The 14,157-nt window shown below is 35.3% G+C and overlaps 1 non-coding gene across 1 annotated transcript; it reads right to left on the bottom strand.

Moving 5' to 3' along the window:
* Window positions 1-358: 358 nt before the first annotated feature.
* Window positions 359-465, bottom strand: LOC131505803 (U6 spliceosomal RNA). The gene has a single exon (XR_009258576.1). It is a non-coding gene; the product is annotated as a U6 spliceosomal RNA (small nuclear RNA).
* Window positions 466-14,157: the final 13,692 nt, after the last annotated feature.

Below are 14,157 nucleotides of genomic sequence, written 5' to 3'. Positions count from 1 at the left end.
TCTTTATTTTGTTTCTTAAATTCTACATATGAGTGAAACCATATGGCATTGGTCTTTCTCTGGCTGACTTATTCCACTTAGCATAAGAATCTCTACCTTCATCCATGTAGTTGCAAATGGCAAGATTTAATTCTTTATTATGGCTGAATATATTCCATTGTATATACATATCACTTCTTTATCCATTCATCTACTGATGGCCACTTGGGCTGCTTCCAAATTTTGGCTATTGTAAATAGTGCTTCAATAAACATAGGGGTACATGTATCCCTCTGAACTAGCATTTTTGTATGTTTTGGGTAAATACCCAGTAGTGTGATTTACAGAGGTAGGGTAGTTCTATTTTTAAATTTTTTTCTTTAACATGGAAAACTTCACAAATTTGAGTGTCATCCTTGTGCAGGAGTGCCATGCTAATCTGCTCTATATCATTCCAATTATAGTACATGCACTGCTGAAGAAAGCACTCTATTTTTAACTTTTTGAAAAACCTCCATGCTGTTTTCCACAGTGGCTGCACCAGTTTGCATTCCCATCAACAGTGCAAGAGGCTTTTTTCTCCATATTCTCACCAGTACTTATTTCTTGTTGATGTCAGCCATTCTAATAGGTGTGAGGTGATATCTCATTGTAGTTCTGATTTGCATTTCCCTGATGAGGAATGATGTTGAACATCTTTTCATGTTGGCCATCTGTATATCTTCTTTGTAGAAAAGTGTCTTCATGTCTTTTTTAAAAGTTTTTATTTAAATTCCAGTTAATTAACATACAGTATAATATTAGTTTCCTGTGTATAATTTAATGATTCAACACTTACATACAACACCCAGTGCTCATCTTAACAAGTGCACTTTTTTTTTTAACATTTTATTTTGAGAGAGCTAGAGAGAGCACAAGTGGGGGAGGGGCAGAGAGAGAGGAGGGGACACAGAATCCTAAGCAGGCTCCAGGCTCTGAGCTGTCAGCACAGAGCCCGACGCGGAGCCTGAACCCACCAACTGTGAGATCATGACCTGAGCTGAAGGTGGCCACCCAACTGACTGAGCCACCCAGGTGCCCCAATACAGCAAGTGCACTTCTTAGTCCCCATCACCTATTTAACCCATCCCTCCAGAGGCCCCCCCCCGCCACATAACCATCAGTTTGTTCTCTACAGTTAAGAGTTTATTTCTTGGTTTGCCTTTCTCTTTTTTCCCCTATGATCATTTGTTTTGTTTCTTAAATTCTACACAAGTGAAATCATATGTTATTTGTCTTTCTCTGAGTTATTTTGCTTAGGATAATATTCTCTAGCTCCATCCATGTCATTGCAAATGGCAAGATTTTATTATTGTTTATAGCTGTAATAATATTCCTTTTTATATATATACACCACTTCTCTATCCATTCAGCACTTGATGGACATTTGGGCTCTTTTCATAATTTGGCTACTGTAGATTATGCTGCTTTATAAACACTGCAGTGCTTGTATTCCTTCGAATTAGTAGTTTTGTATTCTCTGGGTAAATACCTAGTAGTACAATTACTGGATCATAGGGTAGTTCTATTTTTAACTTTTTGAGAAACCTCCATACTGTTTTCCACAGTGGTTGCACCAGTCTGCATTCCCACCAACAGTGTAAGAGGGTTCCCCTTTCTCCACATCCTCTCCAAGACCTCTTATTTCTATGCTGTAAATTTTAGCCATTCTGACAAATGGGTAGTGGTATCTCATTGTAGTTTTGTTTTTCCCTGATGATGAGTGATGTTGAGCATCTTTTCATGTGTTTGTTGACAATCGGTTTGTCAAATTGTCATGAAGAGAAATGTCTCATGTCTTCTGCCCATTTTCTAATTGGATTTTTTGTGTGTTTTGGGTGTTGAGTTGTATCAATTCTTTATATATTTTGCATACTAACCTTTTATAAGATATTTCATTTACTACTAACCTTTTATCAGATATGTCATTTGCAAATATCTTCTCCCATTCTGTAGGTTGCCTCTTAGTTTTGTTGATTATTCCCTTCACTGTGCAGAAGCTTTTTACTTTGATGTAGTCCAACAGTTTGGTTTTGCTTTTGTGTCCCTTGCCTGAGGAGACACATCTAGAAATATGTTGCTATGGATGATGTCAGAGAAATTACTACTTGTGTTCTCTTTCAAGATTTTTATGACTTCAAGTCTTAAATTTAGGTCCTTAATCCATTTTGAGTTTGTGTATGGTGTGAGAAAGTGGTCCATTTTCATTCTTTTGCATGTAGCTGTCCAGTTTTTCCAACACCATTTATTGAAGAGACTATCTCTTTCCCATTGCATATTCTTTCCTCCATTGTTAATGATTAATTGATCATAGAATTGTGGGACATGTTACATATTTTGTAATACCACAGAAGTGATATTATGCTCTTCTCAGTACATACTATCAGGATATATTATGTCTATTTGTCCCATTACTAACAATGTTGACAACTTGGTAAATATGGTGCTCTACTGTAAAGTTGCAATTTTTTTTTCTTCAGTGATTAGTAAGGGTCTTGTGGGGAGGTATTTTGACACTGTAAAACCACCCTCCTTTGTCAACTCTTTATGTATTAGTTGTAGGATCCATAGATGCTAAGTACTTGAAACATTTCCCAGCTATGTTTACATAGATGACTTCCATATCAACTCATCTAGCTCTATAAAAAAAGCATGATGGCATTTTCATTAAGATTATATTGAAATTATAAATTAAGGAGAACTATCTTTTCATTGGTTCAAATCTAGTTGTGTATCTTTAAGAAGTATATTAAAGATTTATTCAAATAGCTTTTGTATAATTCTTGTTATATTTATTCCTAAGTATTTTATCTTCTTTGTTGGTGTTAAATTGGGGTTTTCCCTAACATGATATCTGCTAACTGATAAGTGGTTGTATATGTAAAGGATTTTAGGTTCTATTGAATTATACTGAATCCTAATTTTATAGCTTAGTGGTTACTGAATTATTTTGTCTGAGTTAGTTTTAATGATTCTCTAGGTCAGGAGTACACAATCTTTCTGTAAGACGTTAAAATGTTTTCAGCTTTGTTGGGCCAGACCATTTTTACCACAACTCTCCAACCAGGCCAGTGGAAGGAAAAGTAGCTACACACAATACACAAACAAAATGATATGACTAGATTTGGTTACTGGGTTCCTTTACTGATCCCTGCTCTAGGCTTTTCTAGGTATACTACCTTAACTGCAAATAGAGACTGTTGCCTTATTTTCTAACTGTTATGACTCTACTGATTGCTCTGGTTTAATTGCATTGCCTAATATCTCCAGTAAAATGTTTAATAGTGTTACTGGATATCCTTGCCTTGTTCCTAATATTAGTAGTGAAAATGCCCTTAGTGTTGCCCATTAAGAAGATGTTAAGAAAATATTCATTGATTCCTCTTTGTTGAGTGTTTTTACTAGGTGTTTATTTTTGAAGGTCATTTAAGTGTCTATATATGATTTGTTTTGTTATGTACAACATGGCAGGGGCACCTGAGTGGCTCAGTAAGTTGAGCATCCAACTTTGGCGCAGGCCATGATTTCATGTGAGTTTGAGCCCCACATCAGGCTTGATGCGGGCAGCTTGGGCCTGTCTGTCCCCTTTCTCTCTACCCTTCCTGGCTCACGTTCTCTCTCAAAAATAAATAAATAAATAAATAAATAAATAAATAAATAAATAAATAAATAAATAAAATATAAATATATGCACACAATATGGCATATTCTATTAATGGGTTTCCTAATATTTAGCCAACCTTGTGTTCCCAGAATAAATCCCACATTGTCATGATATATTATTTTCTTAATGTACAGGAATTTAAGTAATATTTTATCTATTTATAGTTGATATCAGTCTATAATTTCTTTTTTGCACTATCTTTAAGAATTGGTATTATTCACTTTCAATGGTCTGGAATAATTTATAGAGCACTAAGACTATTTGGTGTTTAGATATTTCATAAAATATCCTTGTGGAACTATATGGGCCTGGTGCTTTTTTAAAAAGTAGGTCTTTTTTATCTTTCTCTATGTCTTCTACAGAAATTAGAGTATCTCAAATGTCAAATGTGTCAGGTGTTGTTTTTTTTTTTAAATATTTATTTATTTATTTACTGGGGTGGGGGTGGGGAGCAGAGAGAGAGGGAGAGAGACGGTCCCAAGCAGGCTCTGCGTTGTTAGTGCAGAGCCCAATGCAGGGCTTGATCTCACAAACTGTGAGATCATGACTTGAGCTGAAATCAAGAGTCAGACACTTAACCAACTGAGCCACCCAGGTGCCCCAACAGTTTCAAAAAACCATATTTACCTTGGAAATTACCTTTATCAACTAGATTTTCAATTGTATTTAAAAAGAGGTTTGCAAAGGGGGTTCTTATAATATTTTTTTAATTGAGCTATAATTCCCATATCATAAAATTTACCTTTTTACACTGATATGTGATAAAGTGTACCCTCCTATCCCAAATTCATATGTTGAATTCATCTAGTACCTCAGAATGTGACTATATTTGGAGACAGGACCTTTAAAGAAGTAATTAAGGTAGAAGGAGGAGATATGGATGGGCCCTAATTCACTATGAATGGTCCTCATCTGAAGAGGAGATTCGACACAGACAACACACAGACCATAAGGTGATCATGTAAGGACACAGTGAGAACACAGCCATCTGTGAGCCAAAGAGAGGCCTCAGAATAAGATCGACCATGCTGACACCTTCATCTCAGACCTCTAGCCTTCAGAACTGTGAAAAATAAACTGCATTGTTTAAGTCACCCAGTCTGTGGTATTTGTGATGGCAATCCTAGCAAACTATTACATAAAATACTCAATTCACATTTATGCAACCATCACCACTGTCTACTTCCAAAACATTTTCATCACATAACCCTGTACCCATTATCTGTAACTCCCAATTTCTGCTTTCCTCAGTCCCTGGCAACCACTAAATCTATTCTCTATCTCCTTACATGTTGATATCCATTTGTCCCAGCACCATTTGTTGAACATACTTTTCTTTCCCCATTGAGTTTTCTTGGCATCCTTGGTGAAAATAAGCTGACCATAAAGACGTTTATTCTTGTACTTTCAGTTCTATTCCATGGAACTATGTCTATCTTTAGGCCGTTTATTTTTGGTGAGGGAGTGAGGGGTAATAGCCATTTTCATCAACTGAAACAGAACTTTTTATCCTCATTTTCTCTTTCCTTTTAGAAATTAGTTTTATGTAGTTCAAGTTGCTGTCACTTCTGCATTTCTGTGAACAGGAATGACTGGGGCAGTTTATAAGATTCCTGTATCTTACATAGGATAGAATATCCTCTGCTTTTAGTAAAGAATGATTTCTTTACTGATTGGATCTGGGGGCAGGGCAATATGAAGGGATTTGCCCTTCTCTTTTTAAAAATATTCTTCTGTCTTGCAGGATCCTAAATTTTCCTCTCCTGCTTTTTTTTTTTTTTTTCCTTTTAACTATTTAGTTTCCAAAGGGCAATTTCCCATCATTTTTTACCTTTCTTCCCCAAAAGATATGCCTTTCCAAAATTGCTTCTGTGTGTCCTTTACAAACATGTAAGTCCCTTTCCTGTAGTGTGCTCTGATTTATAAGTAAGCTTTTTTTTTCAAAACTTCAGTATTTAGGGAAGAATTTCCTTTCCTGAAAGTGATTTTAATCAATCGTAAGCATGTCACTAGCTCCTTTCTTGTTCTGTGCAATTTTTCCCAGACCACCCTTGCTGTGGTGGCTTCCACAGGGGCATGAATGATGGCTTATTATAATTTGATATTCATTTTTCTATTACAGATAATCTGAAGTTTGAATACTCTCTTTGTTCTAGTTATGTTAAAACATGGGATTATGTATAGTTTTATTTGTTCTTTATTGTTTTTTGGAGGATGTGTAGGGAGATTCAGATTCATGCATTTGCGGTTACTTCAGTTATCCAGTCTATCTTTTAATATTTTTGTGAATATTTTGTTTGTTTTTCCTGGATGAAGAACTGTCAGGCTCTTAATGGTCTGAGGTATGTTTACTCTAGTATTGCAACGGTAATACTGCTCCAGAGCAATATTGCAACTGACTAATCTTCACTGACTCAATGGTCAATATAGTATAAAGGTAATTACTATAGATACTGTACTCCTACCATGGCATTAAAATAATTCATAAACGGGGCACCTGGGTGGCTCAGTCGGTTGAGCGTCCGACTTCGGCTCAGGTCACAATCTCACGGTCCGTGAGTTCGAGCCCCGCATCGGGCTCTGGGCTGATGGCTCAGAGCCTGGAGCCTGCTTCCAATTCTGTGTCTCCCTCTCTCTCTGCCCCTCCCCCATTCATGCTCTGTCTCTCTCTGTCTCAAAAATAAATAAACGTTAAAAAAAAAATTTAAAAAAAAAAAAAAAAAAAATTCATAAACTATGTGGCATTTAATCAGTAATGACAACTGTAGAAGAAAAAACTTGTTAACTAAATGCAAAATAAAACAACAGTCTTACATACAGAAGGGAATTCTTTTAAGGTTCTTTTTCTACTAAAAAATTATTTTTCCTTAAATAGTCAGGTTTAATAAATTACAGGTTTATCATAATGTCTATATAAGAGAGCATTTGATTCACAGTCCATACTACTTTTGGCTTTTCTTGAGCTTTGCTTACCAGAATACAGCCCACATGAAAAACCTAATGAACACGGTATTAAAAATATCAAATGAAATTACTGTCTCCTTATATCTTAAAGAATGTTTAGCTATACTTAATAGAAATTAACCTGGAATTAGTTTTAGTAAAAGATATTTCGTTTTAGTAAAGAATTTTTTTTTTCAACGTTTTTTATTTATTTTTGGGACAGAGAGAGACAGAGCATGAACGGGGGAGGGGCAGAGAGAGAGGGAGACACAGAATCGGGAAACAGGCTCCAGGCTCCGAGCCATCAGCCCAGAGCCTGACGCGGGGCTCGAACTCACGGAGCGCGAGATCATCACCTGGCTGAAGTCAGACGCCCAACCGACTGCGCCACCCAGGCGCCCCAGTAAAGAATTTTTTTTTTAAGTTTATTTATTTATTTTGAAAGACAAAGAATGAGTGGGGGAGTGGCAGAGAGAGAATCCCAAGCAGGCTCTACGCTGTCAGCATAGGCCCATCGCAGGGCTTGATCTCATGGAACCATGGATCATGACCTAAGCTGAAACCAAAAGTCGGATGCTTAACTGACTGAGCCACCCAGGTGCCCCAGTAAAGAGGTTTCTTTAAATTACTGTGACTTACTATTTTTATTCTTGAAGCTGCAATAGCATTACTTAGGTGTTATTATACTAATTTTACTTTACATAGGAGTTAGAACTGATTACTGGGAATTTGAAACTATTCAGGTTCTATCAGTTAAACAATATGTGATCTTAGGTAAATAACTTTGCTTCTCTCAACTGTTGTTTTTTTCATATGAAATACGTAATTATTTGATAATATCTATTATGAGAGGTTGTGAAAGGTTTAATTAGTGTTTCCAAAATCCTTTTAAATATTCAAATGAAAAAGAGTCAATGCAAATTACCAATAATTATCAGTTTGGCTAGTACACATTACTCCACTAACCACCATTGCCAGAACACTCATTGCGGTATCTTGGGAAACTAAGTATATCTCCCAAAAACCTACTATTCCCCTCAATATAAAACGATTTTACTTTTTTTTTTCTTTCTTGTTTTATTTTCAAATTTTTATTTAAATTCCAGTTAGTTAACATTCAGTGAAATATTGGTTCCAGGAGTAGAATTCAGGGATTCGTCACTTACATACAACATCCAGTGCTCATTCTAACAAGTGCCCTCCTTAAACGCCATCACCCATCTAGCCCAACCCCTACCATCCCCTCCATCAACTCTCAGTTTGTTCTCTATTTTTAAGAGTCTTTTATGTTTGTTTCCCTCATTCTTTTCTCCTTTTTTCCCTTCCCATATGTTCATCTGTTTTGTTTCTTAAATTCCACATATGAGGGAAATCATATGGTATTTGTCTTTCTCTGACTGACTTATTTCACTTAGCATAATACACTGTAGCTCCATCCATGTTGTTACAAATTGAAAGATTTCATTCTTTCTGGTAAAATCATTTTACTAACAGGTATTGCTGTACCATACATATAAGAACGGTTAGCCCTTTTATCAAATACTATACGTGGCATACTATTGTAAAGTCTTTTTCTTTTTAACATAAAAATATTTTATGGGGACCTGGGTGGCTCTATCAGTTGAGTGTCTCACTCTTGATTTCAGCTTGGGTCATGATCCCAGGGTGCTGGGATCAAGCCCTATGTCAGGCTCCACACTGAGCGTGAGGTCTGCTTAAGATTCTCTCTTTCTCCCCACCTCTGTCCCCTCCCCTGCTCATGTGGGCATTCTCTCTCTAAAATATAAATAAATAAATAAATAAATAAATAAATAAATAAATAAATAAATATTTTAATAGGAGCTACTGCTACTTCACGTAATAAAAATAATTAGTCTGGGCGCCTGGGTGGCTCAGTCAGTTAAGCATCCGACTTCAGCTCAGGTCATGATCTCACGGTTTGTGGGTTTGAACCCCACGTCGGGCTCTGTGCTTACAGCTCAGAGCCTAGAGCCTGGAGCCTGCTCCAGATTCTGTGTTTCCCTCTCTGCTCCTCCCCTACTTGCACTCTGTCTCTCCCTCTCTCAAAAATAAACAAACATTTAAAAATAAATAAATAAATAAATAAAAATAAAATTAGTCCTTTCCACCATATTTCCATATAACAGTCAGTTGACTTTTAATATTGCCCTGAATCAATGTTTTCTTTCTTAATAGCTCTTGGAATCAAAATTTTTCTATTCAGGAGTGCCTGCGTGGCTAAGTCAGTTGAGCATCCAACTTCAGCTTAGGTCATGATCACACAGTTCTTGGGTTCTAACCCTGTGTCGGGCTCTGTGCTGACAGCTCAGAGCCTGGAGCCTGCTTCAGATTGTGTCTTCATCTCTCTCTGCCCTTCCACTGTTCATGATCTGTCTCTCTCGTTCTCAAAAATAAAATTAAAAAAATTTTTTCAATAAAAGTTTTCTATTCATATAATAGTATCCAAAAGTACTAACAATTTTTATATTTCTAATGAGTATAATCATGTCTTACACAATTAAATAGTGTCTTAAACTGAAGATTTCTCAGCAACAATATTTACTCTACCTGTCCAAAACATATTTAGTGAATATACACTACTATCATATAATTACCACTTAACTATTTTAAGCAACTTACAAAAAACAAAATCCCAAAACTTCCTTGTTTGCTCCTTTGTTTAACATTTAAATGAGTCTGCCTCTGTGCTGAGTGTAGAGTCTGCTTGAGATTCTTCCTTTCTTTCTCCCTCTTCCCTTCTCCCCTGCTTGAGCTCTTTCTCTCTCTCTCTCAAATAAAAAAAAAAAAAAAACATTTACTGAGTGCCCAGGTTTGCAAATATGGTCTCTAGTTATCTCAGATATTAGAAATAGCATGTGGTGACAGAGCAAGGAATACAGGATGGAGTTAGACATACCCAGTAGCCTCAGAAGGGACAATGACACACAGCTGAAGAACAAGTATCCCTTGGAGCATGCCATTCCAAAGGACATTGCTGGATCTTATAGATTAAATCAATATTTAAGTTGGCCCAGGCACATTAACACTATTAAAAAGCCATGATTAGAAAAAAAACCCTGAATTCTCATTCTTCATGGAACTTAGAATAAATGTCAGTGGATGAAAATCTAATATTTTGTCTCTGTGCTTTGATTATTCAGTCACCCCAAATATAGCTTCTCACTTACATGTATTTTTTAAATTTTTTGTTTATTTATTTCTGAGAGAGACAGAGAGAGAGAGAAAGAAAGTAGGAGAGGGGCAGAGAGATGAGACACAGAATCCAAAGCAGGCTCTAGGCTCTGAGCTGTCAGCACAGAGCCCAATGAGGGGCTCAAACTCATGAACCGCGAGATCATGACCTGAGCTGAAGTCGGATGCTTAACCTACTGAGCCACCCAGGTCCCCCTCAATTACATATTTTTTTGAAGTTTATTTATTTATTTTGAGAGAAGAAAGTGTGAGTTGGGGAAGGGCAGAGATGGGAGACAGAATCTCAAGCAACTTGGTGCTTGACCTCAGGAACCGTAGAATCATAACCAGAGCTGGAATCAAGAGTTGGATGCTTAACCAACTGATCCACCCAGGCACCCCTCACTTCTATTTGAATCCTATCCCTATGGCGGGGTCCAGTTGTAATACCACATCCACAAATACTCCAATGGATTTTATTCATCCTGTATTACATTGCATCATATGAATTTAGAATTCCTCCAACCTATGTATTGATCTTAGCTACTTATCTCCACTATAGGAGTCCATAGTCCTGGGACTTTTACTCATATGGCATTACAATACAAATGCCTTACTGGTAGAAAAAGTCAAACATGTAAGAATCCTTAGAAATTGTTAAAAAATTAAAAATGGGAAGTAATGAAAATGTTACCACCTTCACATTTTCTCTTGACTCTGAAATATATAAACTGTCAATACTATTTCTCATTGCTAGTATAAATAACTGAATCAAGTTATCCTAATAAAATTTTGAAAGTGTTTAAAACAGGAAACTAAAAAAATAATAAAATAAAACAGGAAACTATTTTAAGATACTTTTAAAATGTTAATGAAAAGCATACTGAATGTCTACGATAAATTATGAAACTACAACACAACACCGAATATGAGCGTAAAGTTTTCAAATTCTGTCTTACCAACTGCCTCAAAATAATGAATTTATTTTAAATAAGTCACAAATATAAGCAATCCTAGAAGAGTTGGCTATTCACCTTTTAGATAAATGTTCTTTTAAAAAGCTTTGAGAATTTGACATTAATACTATCTTTCTTTCTCATATTTTAACATCTATGAAAATTTGAAGGACATATAGAAAGTTTTACTCATATATTTTTGAAAAGTCTGTCTTTTGTATTTAAAAGCAAGGAGCGGAAGGTACATGCTTCCAGTTATAGAATGAATTAAGTCACAGGGATGAAAGAGAATATAGTTAATGGTATTAACTATATAATAGCATCATATAGTGCCAGTAGCTACATTTGTGGTAAGCATAGAATAATGTATAGAGTTTCCAAATCACTATGTTGTACACCTGAAACTAATGCAACATTGTATGCCAACTCTACTTTATTTTTTTTTTAATTTTTTTAATGTTTATTTATTTCTGAGACAGAGAGAGACAGAGCATGAACGGAGGAGGGTCAGAGAGAGGCAGACACAGAATCTGAAGCAGACTCCAGGATCCGAGCTGTCAGTACAGAGCCCGACGCGGGGCTTGAACTCACAAACCATGAGATCATGACCTGAGCTGAAGTCGGTCGCTCAACCGACTGAGCCACCCAGGTGCCCCTAACTCTACTTTAATAAACAAACAAAGAAAGAAATAAAGTGAAAATACTGTACAGTTCTCCCAAGAAGAAAGGAAAAGAAGCAATAGTGTGTCTGAAAAAAAAAAAAAATCAATCCATAATAATGGCTTTTTAGAAGAAATTTAGAGTATGAACTGTATCTTCAGTTCTATTTAAAAGACTTTTTTAAAAGACTGTTTAAAAAAAACCAGTTTCCTGTTTTAAACACTTTCAAAATTTTATTAGGATAACTTGTTTAGTGATTTATACTATCAATGAGAGATAGTATTGACAGCTTATATATTTCCAAATCAAGAGAAAATGTGAAAGTGGTCACATTTTAATTACTTCCCATTTTTAATTTTTTAACAATTAAAAGACTTTTTAAATAGAAAATATTTCAAGTCTATCTAAAATACTTCTTCAATCTATAAAAATTTTAAATGTCAATTTCTTCCTTTTAAATTATAGAAAGATAACATAACTAACTCAATGAGTTGCTATTCAAACATGTAGAATATAAATATTTGAATAATTTTATTTCATCTTATTTGCTATTAAACTCAACAATTTATTTGTAGATGACAATTTCTACCACAAACACTAATCATTTAAATAATAAAGTCTGTTTGCAACAACATGGACGGAGCTATAGAGTATAATGCAAAATAAAGTCAGTTAGAGAAAGATAAATACCACATGATTTCACTCATATGTGGACTTGAAAGAACAAAACAAATGAGCAACAACAACAAAAAGAAACAAAGCAAAAAATGCTCTTAACTATAGAGAACAAACTGATGGTTACCAGAAGGTAGCTGGGTTCGGGGATGAGTGAAATAGGTGAAGGGGATTAAGAGTACATTTATTATTATTATTTTTTTATTTAAAAAAAAAATTTTTTTTTTCAATGTTTTTTATTTATTTTTGGGACAGAGAGAGACAGAGCATGAACGGGGGAGGGGCAGAGAGAGAGGGAGACACAGAATCGGAAACAGGCTCCAGGCTCCGAGCCATCAGCCCAGAGCCCGACGCCGGGCTCGAACCCACGGACCGCAAGATCGTGACCTGGCTGAAGTCGGACGCTTAACCGACTGCGCCACCCAGGCGCCCCAAGAGTACATATATTATTATGAGCACTGAGTAACATATAGAATTGTTAAATCACTCTACTGTAACATGAAACTAATGTAACACTGTATGTTATATATACTGGAATTAAAATTAAAAAAAAAATAAATAATAAAGTCTGGCAATTCAAAGATACTACTTTCCTAATATCAGGCATGAATTCGCAAAGCAATTATAAAAGAGTAAATTCTACGAATTATAAATACCACTTCTAATTTTTTATACTATTTATTTTCTATTACTAGTACTTATTACCACTTATTTTATAACATCTTATTTAGTTACCTGGGCTGCTATAACAATATCACAGACAACATATATCTCTCAGTTCTGGAGGCTAGAAAGTCCAAGATCAAGGTAACTGGTGAGGCTCCACTTCCTGGTTTATAGACTGCTGTCTTATCATTGTGTATTCACATGGCTCTCTCCTTCTTCTTACAAGGGTACTAATCCAATTATGAGGGTCCCACCATAATAATACAGACTAAACCTGTTTATTTCCCATGGTTCCCACCACTAATATCATCACTTTGGGGATTAGGGTTTCAATATATGAATTTGGGGCGAGGGGTGGGGAAACATGTTTATTTCAATGCATAACACTAATGGACAGGATGAAAAGTTTCTCAATCTCATAAAGTGTTACAGTAATATTTCTTAGAAAAACGATGTTCAAGTAGAATTTTTATTACCTATATATATTCTATGTGTTACATAGATTTCATGGTTAAACACGATTTAATCATGAAAAATGTTAGGGCAAATTTAACTGGCAAACAAAGTTTGATTAAAGAAAAATACTACAGGGGTGCCTGGCTGGCTTGGTTGGTTGAGTGTTTGACTCCTGATTTTGGCTCAGGTCGTGATCCCATGGTCGTGGGATTGACACCTGCATCGGGCTCGGTGCTGATCGTGAAGCCTGCTTAGGATTTTCTCTCCCTTCCCTTGCCCCTCACCCCCACTTGTTCACCCTAGCTCTCTAAAATAAAAATAAAAATAAATTACTACAAAAATTCATTTTGGTGTGCTAAATAGAGCCATGCTTAGTTTTTAGTAAAATCTACAGAATTAAAACATTTCTAATCAATGGTAATCCAAAAGAACATTATAAAGTATTTAAAAAAAAAGAAAAACCAAAAATAAAGTATTCTATAAATTAAATCTAAATGTGATTAATGTCATAGTCATCAGCCACCATGAAAAAGACACATCTATTATAAAATAAAATTTATGTACACATCTTACAGAGCAAATATTAAGAGAATGTATTCACTTACAGATACATAGAATGTTTTTTTTTCAATTTTTTCTCTAATAATTTTTTAAGGATTGATGAAGGTCATTCTAATATATTCCTGAATTAAAAAAAAAAAGACCTTATGTTTTAAGTTGGTTTCAGGATTTAAACTGAGAGAAGAGTACAAACATTTCTCATATGTATCCTGTCACCACACATGTATAGCCTTCCCCCATTATCAACATCAGATACCAAAATGGCATACATACATGTACGTATATATGTGTGTGTGGGTATATACACACACACACACAAATACATACAAATACATACGTATATATATATGTATATATACATGTATA

The sequence above is a fragment of the Neofelis nebulosa genome, chromosome 2 (genome assembly GCF_028018385.1).
Source record: "Neofelis nebulosa isolate mNeoNeb1 chromosome 2, mNeoNeb1.pri, whole genome shotgun sequence".
Classification (NCBI taxonomy): domain Eukaryota; kingdom Metazoa; phylum Chordata; class Mammalia; order Carnivora; family Felidae; genus Neofelis; species Neofelis nebulosa.
The sequence above is the reverse complement of the archived record's forward strand: the minus strand, read 5'-3'. Positions and strand labels throughout refer to the sequence as shown.